General features: G+C 32.3%; 1 long non-coding RNA gene and 1 other non-coding gene across 2 annotated transcripts in view; both read left to right on the forward strand.

Moving 5' to 3' along the window:
• Positions 1–178: 178 nt before the first annotated feature.
• Positions 179–250, forward strand: Trnap-cgg (transfer RNA proline (anticodon CGG)). The gene has a single exon. It is a non-coding gene; the product is annotated as a tRNA-Pro (tRNA).
• A 340-nt stretch (positions 251–590) lies between these two features.
• The window catches only part of LOC143075996 (uncharacterized), a 284,414-nt gene continuing 269,085 nt past the window's right edge, over positions 591–15,919 (forward strand). Inside the window, exon 1 of the long non-coding RNA XR_012978500.1 lies at positions 591–744. This is a non-coding gene — a long non-coding RNA (uncharacterized LOC143075996). The remainder of the gene's footprint in view (positions 745–15,919) is intronic.

The following is a 15,919-nucleotide window of genomic DNA, read 5'->3' on the forward strand; positions in this document are numbered from 1 at the left end:
AACTTTAATTTTTAGTTATTCCTTTCACATTGAAACCGTTCTTAATTTGCACTCGATGGCTACAATTTGTCAATCAAAATAAAATATTCTAGAATTTAGAATACTTGGTCACTGTCTTGGTACAATGTGGTATGTGATATGCAATTATTTATAATCTATTTAATTTCACTCAGTGTCAGGCTCGTTGGTCTAGTGGTGTGATTCTCGCTTCGGGTGCGAGAGCTCCCGGGTTCGACTCCCGGACGAGCCCTACTTTTTGGCATTGCAAAAGAATCCGCTCATTAAACATCAAATCGCAAAACTGGGGTACCAATGATGTATTGCCACAATTTGGAGAATCACGGACGGACAAATATATAAGCAGCCTATTCAAAGCGTAATATCGTTACCCATCTGGTCTTCCCGTCCTCATCACTGATGCCAGCCTGCAAAATGGGCTATAGACATTACTCGTGATACAACTCAATAGGGAGTCTCCAACTATCTACAGTATATTCATCCATCTGGTATATTTCCTACCGTAGATGTGTCATGGATATTAGAATATAAATGGTCTTGATCATGTTAATCTCTTGGGCCTCGGTGGATTTTGCTTCGCTTCTTTCGTATTGAAAATAGGCGCAACGTACTTCAGCCGTATCTATCCTGCTTTAATTATTACACGTTGTCGTTACCGTGGTGATTTAGTCTCATTCTTCGTCCAGGGCTTTCTACTGCGGATCGATGTTAACATTCCGGTCGCCGGTAAGTCAGATTTGTGTTTCCTCCCAGACAGACTACACACATTGCATAATGGCCCACACGGTTCTAGAAAGGTTATCATTTGATAGAAGTAATAAGACTGACACTAACACCATGTCGTAGTAAATAATTTTTTCACTCTCTCTCTTTTTTTTATCCATCTGTTGCTGGATATATTGTCCTATTCTTTTTAAGTTTCTAAATTTCATCCTTTCCGCTATCCAAAAGTTGTATTTGCGTCATCGTTATCGTCTTCTTATGAACTGCATTTTTTCTTAAATCATGTATTTCATACATTTTCATATAAGTTTATATTAATCATGAATTTCATACATTTTCTTATAAGTTTATATTTCGCCTTGGGCAATTATACTGTTCGTGTAGTCATCATGTAAACATATGTTCACCGGTCTTTGTTTCGTATACAGTGTATAACCTAAACATTCGGGAAAGCAAATTCCCTATTGTTTTTCCGTCTATCTTGTTCCATTCAGCAGACTTTATCTCCAACTCTTCCTCCCAGAAAACATTTTCTTCAAATAGTGGTTTAGAGAATGTAACATATGCTCAAAGATTAATTACGCCCCTCAGTAATTGATTCGTATTTCCACTACAAATTAGCATAACCTACAACTAGTGTACGATATTGTTAAATTAATTGCACAATGATGAGACAAAGAATTAAACTTTCAGGACCTCTTAAAGTTTCAACTTTGGATAATTTCTATACCGTATCAATTACGGAATAATTGGCATCAGCTATCATGTACTATATAGCATTGTAGAAGTAAATATTTTGTTAGCATGGGGAAATTTAAAAGAAATAGACATCATTATATATATATCAATATTATGCCACGTAATTCAATAAACTGGCTGTATACGTCTGTGCTATAAAAAAGAATTTCGTTCACATCAGTAACATGGCGTCGGTGGTGTAACGGTTAGCATGGTTACCTTCCGGTTGACCTATGAAAGAGTAAACAGGTGTTTAAATAGAGAGAGAGTCAATCTAATTTAAAAACTGTGTTTTTTCAAGTCATCGTATATGTGATTTGAAAAAGACTTTATTTTGTCACCCGAGATGACATTAGGAAAGGAAAAATGAGCAGCAGATCGAATGTATATGATGGTACTAGGGTTTTTAAAGTAAAATTACCACACTACACTTGCCTCAATACCGTATTCTATGAAATTTACAAAAGTGGGAAGGACACAGCATATTATAGGGTTATTCATAATGACCAGGTCAAAGTTTGTTCTGGTTGTTATAGTGCTGAACACTTATATAAAGATATATTGGTAAAAACTGTTCAGAGAATAAGTGTAAGAATTGCCGAAGGACAAAAACTGATTGTGATTGTCTAACGGGAAAGCGTTATTTCGATCGAAGAAGGATTTGGTCAAACACCCGAAGGAAAAAGAAAAACACCTTGGGGTAGAGTTTCGGATCATAAAAGAAAATATCAAGAAATTAACACCAGTAGTGAAGAAAACAATGCAGGATTAAAAGAAAGTGAAAATGACCTGGTTAGTGTGAATACGTCAGATGTTGGTCCCTCGGTCATAAGTTCAGAACAGGGAACCAGTGATGATGTGAAAAAGTCAAAGGTCGTAAAAGTTGTGGCCGATGTACACACAAGTGATATCATGTGTGATGATTTAGAAGTGAATGGTGAGGATTGGAATGAAGAAGACGTTAATGGAAATGGTAATGGTAATGGAGATGATGATCATGGAGATGGAGAAATTGGTGGTGATAATGATGGTGATGGTATTGGTAATGGAGATGAAGATGAATATACAGATGCTGATGAAGCCATGGCGGATGATGTAGCAGAAACCGTTGATAACGCGTCCGAAAAGGGTGAAAAGACAAAGATCGCGACTGACAATAGTGAACAGACAAAGATCGCGACCTACAAAGGTGTAAAGACAAAGATCGCGACCGGCCATGATGTAAAGACAAAGATCGCGACCGAGATGACGAATAAAGACAGTGAGCAGATTTCAGATGGACATATTGTAACTGTTAATAGCAATTTTAGTAAATGTAATTTATTGTTAAGTACAAATGAAATTATGAATGAAAATGTTTCATGTGAAACAAATGTTAATGATGACAAAATTAGTAACATCCCCTCTCTGGAACAAAAAAAAATGCAGCCAGGGAGGAGATGATGGTGTATTTGGCGAATTAAATGAAATTAGGACACTGACCCATTGACTGACGAAGAAAGTGAGTGGGCTAGTGTAGAAGAAAAATGCAAAAATGTGTTTAAAAGAAATGGAAGACGAAAGTCATTGAAAGTTAAGGTTAATGTAAAGGCCGCTATGTTGGCACATCAGAAAAACAAATAAAAATGGATTGTAAATATTATATAATACTCAATATATTTTATATAGTAATGGCTATGTTTAATGTTATAAGTCTTAATTGTAACGGACTTTGTGATAGTAATAAGAGGAATTGTATTTTTTCATTGTGTAATGAAAGATTTTATGATATAATATGTTTACAAGAAACATTTTGGAATGATTTGTTTGTAGAAAGAATTAAAAGAGATAAAACTATTTGGGATGGAGATATATTTTATAGTAATAGTGGTAATAACCGGCAAGGTGTTGCTATTCTTGTTAGTAAGAAATTAAAAAACATTTTTTTAGAAGTGGAAATTGATAATGGAAGATTTATTCATATAAAAGGGACAATTAATGATAAATTAATTGACATTTATAATATATATGCACCAAATAATGTCAATGAAAGATATGAGTTTTTCTTCAAGTGTAAACCAAAAATTAGTAAAGGAAAATATGTATTAGTTGCTGGAGATTTTAATACTACATTATCAAGTTTAGATAAGAGTGGTAAAACCCTGCATTGTAATGATAAGGCTGTAAAATCCTTATGTAATTTTATGCAAGAAAAAGAAATATATGATATATGGAGAAATAGAAATGTTAATACAAAAGTTTTTTCTAGAAAACAGGTTGTACAAGGGTTTTCAACCCAAAGCAGAATAGACTATTTTTTTGTGTCATTAGATTTAAAATCATGTATTAAGAATATTCATTATAAAGATACTAGTTTTAGTGATCATAGCATCGTCAGTATGAAGATAGATTTTTGTAATTTAGAAAGAGGTCCAGGTGTGTGGGTTTTTAATAAGTCATTTTTACAAGATGAATTATTTATTGATAAAATGAAGAGATTATTTGCAAAGGAAATTGGGTCAGATTTTTATGTGTCAAATCCTTTAATTTGTTGGGATAATTTAAAATTTACAATTAAAAGATTAAGCCAAATTTATGGCAAAGAAAAGCAAAAAGATTTAAACAGGGAATATTATAAATTGCAGAACAAAATTCAAGAATTAGCAGTAAAATCTGCAAATGGTATTCAGATAAACAGTGAACAATTTTTAGAATTGAAAACACAATTAGAAGATATTGAAACATACAAATGTCAAGGTGCAATTTTGAGATCAAAGTCACAGTGGGCTCTAGAAAGTGATAGAAATACTGCATATTTTTTGAAATTAGAAAAGTATCAACAGAATAAGAATGTGATAAGTGCAATAAAAGATTGTGATGGGAAAATTGTTACAGAAACAAATGATTTACTTGATGTTATACATGATTATTATAAACATTTGTTTTCTTGTGTTAGTATTGATATGCATTCAGTTGATGAATTATTGAATAATGTTAATGTAAAAATTGATGATGATGATGATGTAGAAATGTGTGATGATGAAATCAATATTGATGAAATTGAAAATCCTTAAAAGGTATGAAAAAAGGGAAAACACCTGGACCAGATGGTATAACTGCAGAATTTTATTTGTATTTTTTCAATGAAATAAAGCATGTATTACTCTATTATATCTATCAAAAAATTGAGGAAAATGAAGAATTATCTAGATCTATGAGATATGGGAATATAAATATAATATTTAAAAACAAAGGTGATCAATCAGATTTGAAAAACTTTAGGCCAATTAGCTTGTTGAATGTTGACTACAAAATACTTGCCAGAGTAATGGCAAATAGATTTAAGTATGTATTACCAAAAGTTATTTCACCAAATCAAAGCTGTTGTATCTTAGGAAAAGATATATCTGATACAGTTGTTAGTGTTAGGGATTTTATGGATTTAGTAGAAATGGATGATATAGAATGTTACTTATTAAAATTAGATCAAGAAAAAGCATTTGACAGAGCTGGACACGAGTATCTTTTTGCAGTTTTAGATAAATTTGGATTTGGTAATAAATTGAAAAAATGGATAAAAATATTTTACACCAACATTTTAAGTTCAGTTAAATGTAATGGTTTTTTGACTCCATACTTTAGATTGAAAAACTCTGTCAAACAGGGGTGTCCCATTTCGGCTCTGTTATATGTTTTGTTAGCAGAACCATTGAGTATTGCTATTAAGAAAAATTGTGAGATAAGAGGTATTGTAATACCAAATACAAATGTTGAAGAAAAAGTTTTTGTACATGCTGACGATACAACTTTGACCTTAGTGGACAAAAATTCAGTTAGTGAAACATTTCGGGTACTAGAATCGTACGAAAAAGCATCGGGGGCAAAATTGAATAAAGAAAAATCTGAAGTTTTAGCACTAGGAAAAGGGAAAATTTGTTCAAATGATTTAAAAATTTGGAAAATAAAAGAATGTGATGAAGTTTTACAGTTATTAGGAATATGGGTTGAGAAAAATAAAACACTATGTGAAAAATTGAATTGGGAAGGTAAAGTACAATCGATTACAAAAATTCTGAATTTTTGGAAAATGAGGCATTTAACTCTTCATGGAAGAGTAAGTGTTATTAGTGCCTTACTGATGAGTAAACTGTGGTATACATTAATGGTTGTAAATATACCTGAAAAGTATTGTATACTTATAAAAAAGAAATGTTTAGAATTTTTATGGAATAATAAACCTCCTCTTGTAGCGTATGAGGTTATTATCAATAAAGTAGTTGACGGAGGGTTGAATTTTCCTGATATTATGCAGAAAATGTATGCTTTTAGATTAAAATATTTGAGTAGACTGTTGGATGAAAACTATTGTGCTATATGGAAACAAACTTGTCTTTATTTCTTTTCTAAGTTTGAAAATATGAATCTTGGAATTGAACTTTTATTCTGTGATCTCCGAAATAGAAAAATAGATGCATTACCAGAATTTTATCAAAGTCTGATTTTGTCATGGCAAAGTATTTTTGAAAATGTAGATATTGAAGTTAATTCAGAAAATGTTTTTGATATTCCGCTGTTTCTAAATCCAAATATTACAAATGGTAATAAAATGTTATATCTTAAGACATTTATTGAAGCAGGTGTATGTAAAATTAAAGATATCGCATATGAATGTAAACCGGGTTTCTTGAAAGAAAGTTATATTCAAGAGATGGTATCAGATAAATTTCCGGAAGTTTCGGAAAATAAAATGTTACATGCAGTTAGAAATGTGTTAGAAACAATACCTGATGAGTATAAAGTGTTAGTTGAAGCAAATGTGCATGTTAGTAAAACTCCTGTGTTAAAACCCATGATAAAAGATGGCGTCCAAATTTGTTCACTTCCATCCACGACGAATTTTTATTATCGAATGTTTGTATCAAAGCTTTCTAGAGAATCTAAATCTGTATCACGATGGCGTTTGATGTACGCAGATTTTGACCTGAGAAAGATCCAGAAAATCATGAATTTTTCTTTTTTACAAAGTGATTGTCGTGAGGTGGCATTTAAAGTTTTTCACCGTATTATATTTACAAAAGAAAGGCTATTTAAATGCCGTATTACAAAGGACTCACTATGTCCTATTTGCTCAACTCTACCTCTAGAATTTAAATCACTTGTTTTTAGAGTGTACGATGTTAACTCGCTTCAATGATTTTGTAAAGAATTTTTTACACAATATTTTGTATAAGAGTTCAGGCAGTTATATAAATGACCTTAGTTTTGAGTTCATGTGTATTTTTGGTTTGACAAAACAGAATAAACATATTAATTACTATTTTGTAAATAGTGTATTAGCAATAAGAATATTTTGTATTGTAAAAAGACAAAATATTGCAATGTTAGAAAATAAGATTATAGACATGGAACAATACTTTAAGTCTACTCTTGTAAAAAATGTAAACTATGCTTATGAACATCATAAACGCAACAATGCGTTACAATTATTTGAAAAGTATTATACTGAAAATAATCCAGTATTACTTATTAGAGACAATCAAATTCAAATTGATTTCTATTGTGATCATTATCATGTGTTATTAATTGTGAATCTATTACATATGATTGAAGTTGTAATCTTACATGCTTATATTGTGATAATGTGAATTTTCAGGAGTATAGCCTGATTATCCTTTTTATATGTATTATTTGAATAAAATTTTATGAAGAGAAAAAAAAGCATGGTTGCCTTCCAAGCAGTCGATCCGGGTTCGACTCCCGGCCGACGCACGTAATTTTTGTTTGGATTTGATGGAATCAAATAGCATGTTCCTTACACGAGTTGACGAACTTTCGGAAATGTAGTGTTTCTTTATTTGCGAGACAGCTTGTTTTCATATCTTTTTGTCTAACTTAACTCCAATAGGTAAAGATACAATTTACTATAAAACTTCAAATATATGAAGCTTTATATATTGATGGGTAATGAATTCGAATGCGATAAATATCTAAGAAAATTTAAACAGGTGTAATTATGGCGTCGGTGGTGTAACGGTTAGCATGGTTGCCTTCCAAACAGTCGATTCGGGTTCGACTCCCGGCCGACGCATGAATTTTTTATATTGAATGAAATTTATTGTCTACGTCATTTGAAAAAAAAAATACTCTGACCATTCCGACAAAATGACAATGGAAAGGTTAGTTTTATTCTGTTTTTTGTAATTCTTATTCGCAGTCGTTGTATTACTATAAGTTTGCATTCCAGTACATAACAATTATTTGAAAAAAAAAACTATAAACGAATAAATGAGAAAAGATAGATTTCATATTTTCGTTAGTGTACATGTGGTGAATAGAGAGAAATGTTTATACTGCATGCACAGATCCAACCATTTTTGTTTAAAGATGTCTCCCATAGAAGTTAAAGTACCAAATTTGACTGTAATTCTAACTATAAATCAAATTTGCTCTTCTGTGGCGTAGGTTACGTTCTCGTCTGAATCACACCCATATTTGTATCAAAAAAGATAAGTTCTAAAATCGTTTGTTTAAATTTGTAATGGCTGTTTTTATATTAGTGTTCTTTTACAACTATTTATGACAATGGAATGGCGAAATGTGAGCAGTGAAGTGAAAACGTCATCATTTTCCCGATGTTTGTATTAAGTGTAACAATGATTTGCTAGAGCAACTTTTCTTTGACTGGTTGATATCGTTCTGCTTCGTTCACAGATGGAAAGACTTGGACGAACTTAAGTTGCTAACATTGTATAATTTTGTCTCTGAATAAAACTTGTCTCATAGTCAATTATTCCAAATCGTATTATATTTATTGTGTATTAATTAACCTGATGTTCTTTTATAAATATAGCTCCAAGAAACGATTCATTTATTATATCTTCTTCTCTCCGGAGGACATATATGTTGTTCAAATTGCAAGGACCTCAAAGTTGAAATAATAACAATAATTATAATTATAATTATAACAATAATGATGATAATAATAATAATGATGATTATAATAATGATAATATTAATAAAACCTTCACATTTATAAAATCCCTTATCATAAAATTGAGAAAAGAACTGGGGAATGTGACAAAGCGACAACAACCCGACCATAGAGCAGACAACAGCCGAAGTCCACCAATGGGTCTTCAATGTAACGAGAAACTCCCGAACCCGGAGGCGTCCTTCAGCTGGCCCCTTAAAAATGTATACTAGTTCAGTGATAATGGACGTCATACTTAACTCCGAATTATACACAAGAAACTAAAATTAAAAATTATACAAGACTAACAAAGGCCAGAGGCTCCTGACTTGGGACAGGTGCAAAATTACGGCGGGGTTAAACATGTTTATGAGATCTGATCGAATATAAATGAAATAGAGTATATATGATGGTAGTTGTAAAACCGTAATATATGAAGGCAACACTAGTATATCGCTGTTCGAATATACGTTTTAACTTCGTCTTGATGTTTTTCTTAACAAGCAGTCCCTTATTTATGCCTACACTACTATATGTATGATACAATAATAAAGAAAGTGAGATCTTTCATTCCAAATAGTTGTTGCAACTGGACATTAAGCAACCAATAAATACTCAATCAACCCAAATGATTCAATCGCCATTTCAGAATCTAAAGGTAGTTTCATAGTTCGTGTACCAAAATGAAAATAATGTTACGACATTTGCCCAATTTCCATTGTTTAGAGCGTTTTAAAACAATCACACTGTTTGGCATACGCTACTGAAAATATTACCCAGAATGCGTTAGATTCTGAAACGGCGAATTCGATGCGTCCTTCTTTTTGAGTACTACGATGCTATGTGTACTTTGAACATACCGCTAATACTTCAATCATGTCATTGTGCAGACATGTCACTCTGGCGATTACAAATAAAGTATGATATAATAAGAGATGAATACAACTAAGCTGACTTAATTAAAAGTTAGACGTTTATCTTGAATTATAGTGCACAGTTATAAGAGTAAGTTTGTTTACGTACGGTATCAATTTTAATAACAAAAAAGAACAAAGCATAATCTTTAATAATAACAACAGCTGTGAAATATCTTTTAAAAGCTGCATTTTTGCATTCTGTCACATTTAGAAATGAAAATCTTTAAGATAGATTTGTATTATCTCGTAAATGATGTCGATCGAGATCGAGAAAGAGAGAGATATAGAGATTTGTTTGTCATGCCTTTTAATTCCCTCCAGGTAATAGTTGGTTATAATTTATCTTTGAAATTCACAAAATTAATAAAATTTACAGCTTTTCAACGGCAAGTTCTTCACTTCTGTGATGACAATTGAAGCCACATTAAATTTACAGCTTTTTACGGCATGCTCTTCACTTCCTTAATGACAATCAAACCCACATTAAATTCACAGCATTTCTACTGCGTGTTCTTCACTTTTTGTAATAATCCAAGCCATTTAGGTTAACAGCCTTTCTACAACACGATCTTCACTTCTTTTATGACAATCCAAGCCAATTAAGTTAACAGTCTTTCTACGACACAACTATTACTTCTTTTTTTTTTTTACAATCCAAGCTATATTAAATTAACAGCTTTTATACGCCGAGATCTTCATTTCTTTTATCATACTCCAAGCCATATTAGATTCATAGCTTTCCTACGACACGATCTTCACTTTTTAGCTCACCTGGCCTAAAAGGCCAAGTGAGCTTTTCTCATCACTTGGCATCCGGCGTCCGTCGTCGTCCGTCGTCCGTCGTCGTCGTTAACTTTTACAAAAATCTTTTCCTCTGAAACTACTGGGCCAAATTAAACCAAACTTGGCCACAATCATCATTGGGGTATCTAGTTTTAAAAATGTGTCCGGTGACCCGGCAAACCATCCAAGATGGCCGCCATGGCTAAAAATAGAACATAGGGGTAAAATGCAGTTTTTGGCTTATAACTCAAAAACCAAAGCATTTAGAGCAAATCTGACATGGGGGTAGAATTGTTAAACAGGTGAAGATCTATCTGCCCTGAAATTTTCAGATGAATCGGATAACCCGTTGTTGGGTTGCTGCCCCTGAATTAGTAATTTTAAGGAAATTTTGCTGTTTTTGGTTATTATCTTGAATATTAATATAGATAGAGATGAACAGTAAACAGCAATAATGTTCAGCAAAGTAAGATTTACAAATAAGTCAACATGACTGAAATGGTCAGTTGACCCCTTTAGGAGTTATTGCCCTTTATAGTCAATTTTTAACCATTTTTCGTAAATCTTAGTAATATTTTACAAAAATCTTCTCTGAAACTACTGGGCCAAATTAATCCAAACTTGGCCACAATCATCTTTTGGGTTAGTAGTTTGAAAAATGTGTCCGGTGACCCGACCATCAAACCAAGATGGCCGCCATGGCTAAAAATAGAACATGGGGTAAAATGCAGATTTTGGCTTATAACTCAAAACCCAAAGCATTTAGAGCAAATCTGACATGGGGGTAGAATTGTTTATCAGTTCAAGATCTATCTGGCCTGAAATTTTCAGATGAATCGGACAACCCGTTGTTGGGTTGCTGCCCTGTATTAGTAATTTTAAGGAAATTTTGCTCTTTTTGGTTATTATCTTGAATATTATTATAGATAGAGATAAACTTTAAACAGCAATAATGTTCAGCAAAGTAAGATTTACAAATAAGTCAACATTACTGAAATGGTCAGTTGACCCCTTTAGGAGTTATTTCCCTTTATAGTCAATTTTTAAACATTTTTCTTAAATCTTAGTAATCTTTTACAAAAATCTTCTCCTCTGAAACTACTTGGCCAAATTAATCCAGACTTGGCCACAATCATCTTTTGGGTTAGTAGTTTGAAAAAGGTGTCCGGTGACCCGGCCATCCAACCAAGATGGCCTCCATGGCTAAAAATAGAACATGGGGTAAAATGCAGTTTTTGGCTTATAACTCAAAACCCAAAGCATTTAGAGCAAATCTGACATGGGGTAAAATTGTTTATCAGGTCAACATTTATCTGCTCTGAAATTTTTAGATGAATCGGACAACCCGTTGTTGGGTTGCTGACCCTGAATTGTTAGTTTTAAGGAAATTTTGCTGTTTTTGGTCATTATCTTGAATATTATTATTGATAGAGATAAACTGCAAACAACAATAATGTTCAGCAAAGTAAGATTTACAAATAAGTCAACATGACCGAAATGGTCAATTGACCCCCTTAGGAGTTATTGTTCTTTATAGTCAATTTTTAACAATTTTCATAAAATTTGTAAATTTTTAGTAACATTTTCCACTGAAACTAATGGGCCAAGTTCATTATAGATAGAGATAGTTTTAAGCAGCAAGAATGTTCAGTAAAGTAAGATGTACAAACACATCACCATCACCAAAACACAATTTTGTCATGAATCCATCTGCTTCCTTTAATATTCACATAGACCAAGGTGAGCGACACAGGCTCTTTAGAGCCTCTAGTTTATGACAATCTGAGCCATATTTAATTTACAGCTTATGACAAACCGAGCCATATCATATTTACATATTTTCTACGGCACTTTCATCTTTTTTTGTTATGATAATCCGAGCTATATAGGATAAACAGCTTTTTTACGGCACTATATATATATATCAGAACTGGTTTTATTTTGACAATTCGAGTCATATTAAATTAACAGCTTTTCTACGGCATTATCATAACTTGTTTTATGCCAATCCAAGTCTTATTAAATTTATAGCTTTTCTACTGCACTGTCATCACTTATTTTTTATAATCCAAACAATAATCATTATTATAACCGTCTCTTTAACTACAGAAAATAATGCGGGTATGAAATGCGATATATATTGTTTAATCAAAACAATTGCAAATGTTTTATGTTACTCATTATGTGACATGATTTTCAAAAAAGATTTATTTATGTTCTGTTATAGATGTCGAATGTAACAGCTGTTTATCTACCTACTGAAGGCATTCTTACAGAAGCTGAGTATATGTGTATTGGTGTTTATCTTGTAGTATCAGGTAAGTAATAGGTGGTATGGAACCTCAAATTGAGATGTCCAATAACAGGGGAAATAGGCCGCATAGGATAAGGCAGTGCGCTAAACAGTTAAAAACAGTATATGTAAAAATCATTGGCCGTACGCACATTTGTAGTATGAAGCGATCCTGCGCTTCATACAAAAGGTACTTTGGTCAACGCTTTTACACCCCAATGAATTGACATAAAGAAGCATCTAATTCTTAAGTAAAATGTGAACAGAAATTGATAAGCTAAGAATAATAAAACATGTGACGTTTTCAGTAACGATTGTTACGCCACAGTATCTACAAATCCTGAATTCTAATATGACGTCCTTATTACGCTTTGTAAGTACAGCCGTGTTCTAATGAGCACATATATGTTTGACCCATGCGCACGAACTTACTGTTTATATTAACGTTATTTCCATTGTTATACTTTAAGATATATACATTTAAGCAGCTAACATAAGCTTATATTATATATTTGTATCAAACAACATATATTTACCCTGCTCGTAGTTTCTAAACTTATCAAATATGAAATGTAATGTACAGACTCATCGGGGAGGAAACGGGAACAGCCTAACATTTTTACGGTGTTTTCGTGCGCTTCAACCTATAAAAATACTGTATTTGTCCTATCAGAAACGAAATAATTCCTTCATACATGTCATGCTCTATGCTCATTTTAACATGGTTAGGCATTATATTTGACCACATTTTACACCTCGCTAACGCTCAGTGTAAAATAAAGACAAATATAATGCCTACCCATGTTAAAATGAGCATAAAGCATGATATGAAGGAATTATTTCTTAAGCATACATGTATACATTTATCGACAAAACTATACGTTACGATTTGTTTTCTAAAATACAACTAAATGCTACACTGTATCTTTACCTATTAACTAACTGCAGTAATATTCATGAGGTCAGTTAGTGGTGTTCTTTTCGTATGCAATATTGAAAGAAAGACCCGTTGCTCAGAAGTGAACAATTTGATATCACATTCCTCTATTTAGTATCGATAAAAGAAAATGTGAGGAACTGGTAAACAAGGTAACTAATCAAAGACACCAATTACCAAAAGACTTAAAAAATCATTTTTTTAACTTTAATTTAAGTATAAAATAACCAATGCAAATTGCACACAACTCTTGCATGTCACTATTTATCAATTGGTTTTTTTTTGTTTTTTTTTTGTAGGAGCGCTATCTGTTTTGTTTAACATTTTTGTAATCATCGTATTGGTGGAAGGGAATCCTAAATACCATGCTGTACACAATATTCTGCTACTAAATATATCAGTGTCGGATCTATTACTCTCGTCTGTAGCCTATCCACTGTGGGCCTCTATCACATTCTATTATAGGTAATATTTTCACATTATGCCTTTCACCTACTTCAGACATTTTCTTTGTTAAATTTCAAATGCGTTTCTTGTCACAAACGCAAAACAATTGATATAAGCAATCGAACTTTAGAAGAAAATATCATGTATTGAGGATTTACATCGCTTTTGAATTATCTTATAGGTGGATATGGTCGGATGCATGGTGTACATTTTCTGCATTTTGGTGTTTCACATTAGCACAAAATGACATGAATACATTGGCCGCCTTTTCTATGTGTCGATACATCATTGTATGTAAACCTCAGTACGGTAAGTTTGATTATTGTTATTTCGACCTATTTTATATAGATATAGGAAGATATGGCATGAGTGCCAAAGAGACAACTCTCCATCAATTTTACGTCAAGATACGACATTCAACACGGAGCTTTGTCTCACACCGAACCGCAAGCTATAAAGGGCCCCAAAAATACTAGTGTATATAAACTCATCATAGATACCAGGACTAAATTTTGTATATACGCTAAACTCGCGTCTTGTCTACGCAAAAAAAAAACTCATCAGTGACGCTCGAATCCAAAAAAGTTAAAAAGGCCAAATAAAGTACGAAGTTGAAGAGCATAACCATTCAACGGGAAAATCAACGGTCTAATCTATATTAAAATCTTTGTGTCTGTTTGGGTTGCTTACCAAGTTTTGTCAATATAACACTATAATGGAACTGTAATTGACTGTTTTAAAAGTGACAGTTGTAGCAAGCTATACAAAACATCATTTTCTTATAAGTACGGGGCTAGTACATACAACCTAAATGTTGAACTTAATTTTTACTCCTAATACAACTTTATTCAAATGTGTACAATCAAAAATTTACCAGACATTAATTACCTGGTGTCATTTACAAAATTAATGACTATAAGAGATACAACATTCAATAACCGACAGTGCGATTGCTGTATAGCCAGTAAAGCTCGTTAAAACTTTCATCAACATCATTCAATAACATTTTCCAACCGCTAGAATATTTAAAGAATTCTTCTGTGTAAGAATTAACTCATAAACAAACATTTTCATTTAGAAAACAGAAAAAAATAATAAACCAATAGATCAATCAAATGCTGATACTAAAAAGTGGTCATGGCATTACAAGAAATGAACGGTTAAATGGATTTTGGTTTTTTTCCAGAATTTTATTTGATGAAACCTAGAACTAAATATATGATTTTATTAGCAATCTGGTCTCATTCGTTGCTGCATACCACTGCACCACTGTTTGGATGGAGTTCATACAAACAGGAAGCCTTCGGAACTTCATGCAGTATCGACTGGACCGGACACTCAGTTTCAGTAATAACATATGGTATTCATTTGTTTATATTTACCTACTGCTACTATTTTGTCATCCAAAAATTAAAAGATGTAGCTTCTACACCTTTAAACGATCAAATAGTATCAGTCGAAAAAGTCCGATGGTATCAAAGAGTATCAACATTATTGGCAGTGACAATGGTTAGTATTACACTATTATAAAATATGTTCACCAATCTTGTATTTAATTTATTGTCATATATTCGGAATACTCTTGTTTTATCCATGCATTGCTGTTAAAACTTTTACCCGCTTACCCCTTCTTTTCATTTCATAATTTCATTACATATAGTTTATAGTATGAACATCTTATATAATCCGTGTTTTTGTTTTTCTTTCAAGATTTTGAATGAAAACAGATGCCGATGATAAACATATATAAAATATGAGAGAATCATTTCCCGCAATTTATAACAGTAATTTAGAAATCATGTTTTTTTTTTGGTTATTTTTAGCAGCGATCATCCTTATGTAATAAATTTGAACATACTATGACTTTATGATTTTTCTTATCATATAAAGTTTTGTGGATTTTGTAGGTAAAGGTAAATTACAAAATATAAATACTCAACAAAGTACAATTTTTTATTGGCTTGTATGCAGACGTTGTCATATACACGACATCAAATATCCTCGAAAGTACAATTTTTCCATTCGTCTCAACTCGGCCGATTCCGTACCCTCATAATAGCGGATTCTACCGAGGATTGCCGAATGCAATTTTTCCTCAATCGAATTGAATGATT

This window comes from Mytilus galloprovincialis, chromosome 5 (assembly GCF_965363235.1).
Source record: "Mytilus galloprovincialis chromosome 5, xbMytGall1.hap1.1, whole genome shotgun sequence".
NCBI classification, from domain to species: domain Eukaryota; kingdom Metazoa; phylum Mollusca; class Bivalvia; order Mytilida; family Mytilidae; genus Mytilus; species Mytilus galloprovincialis.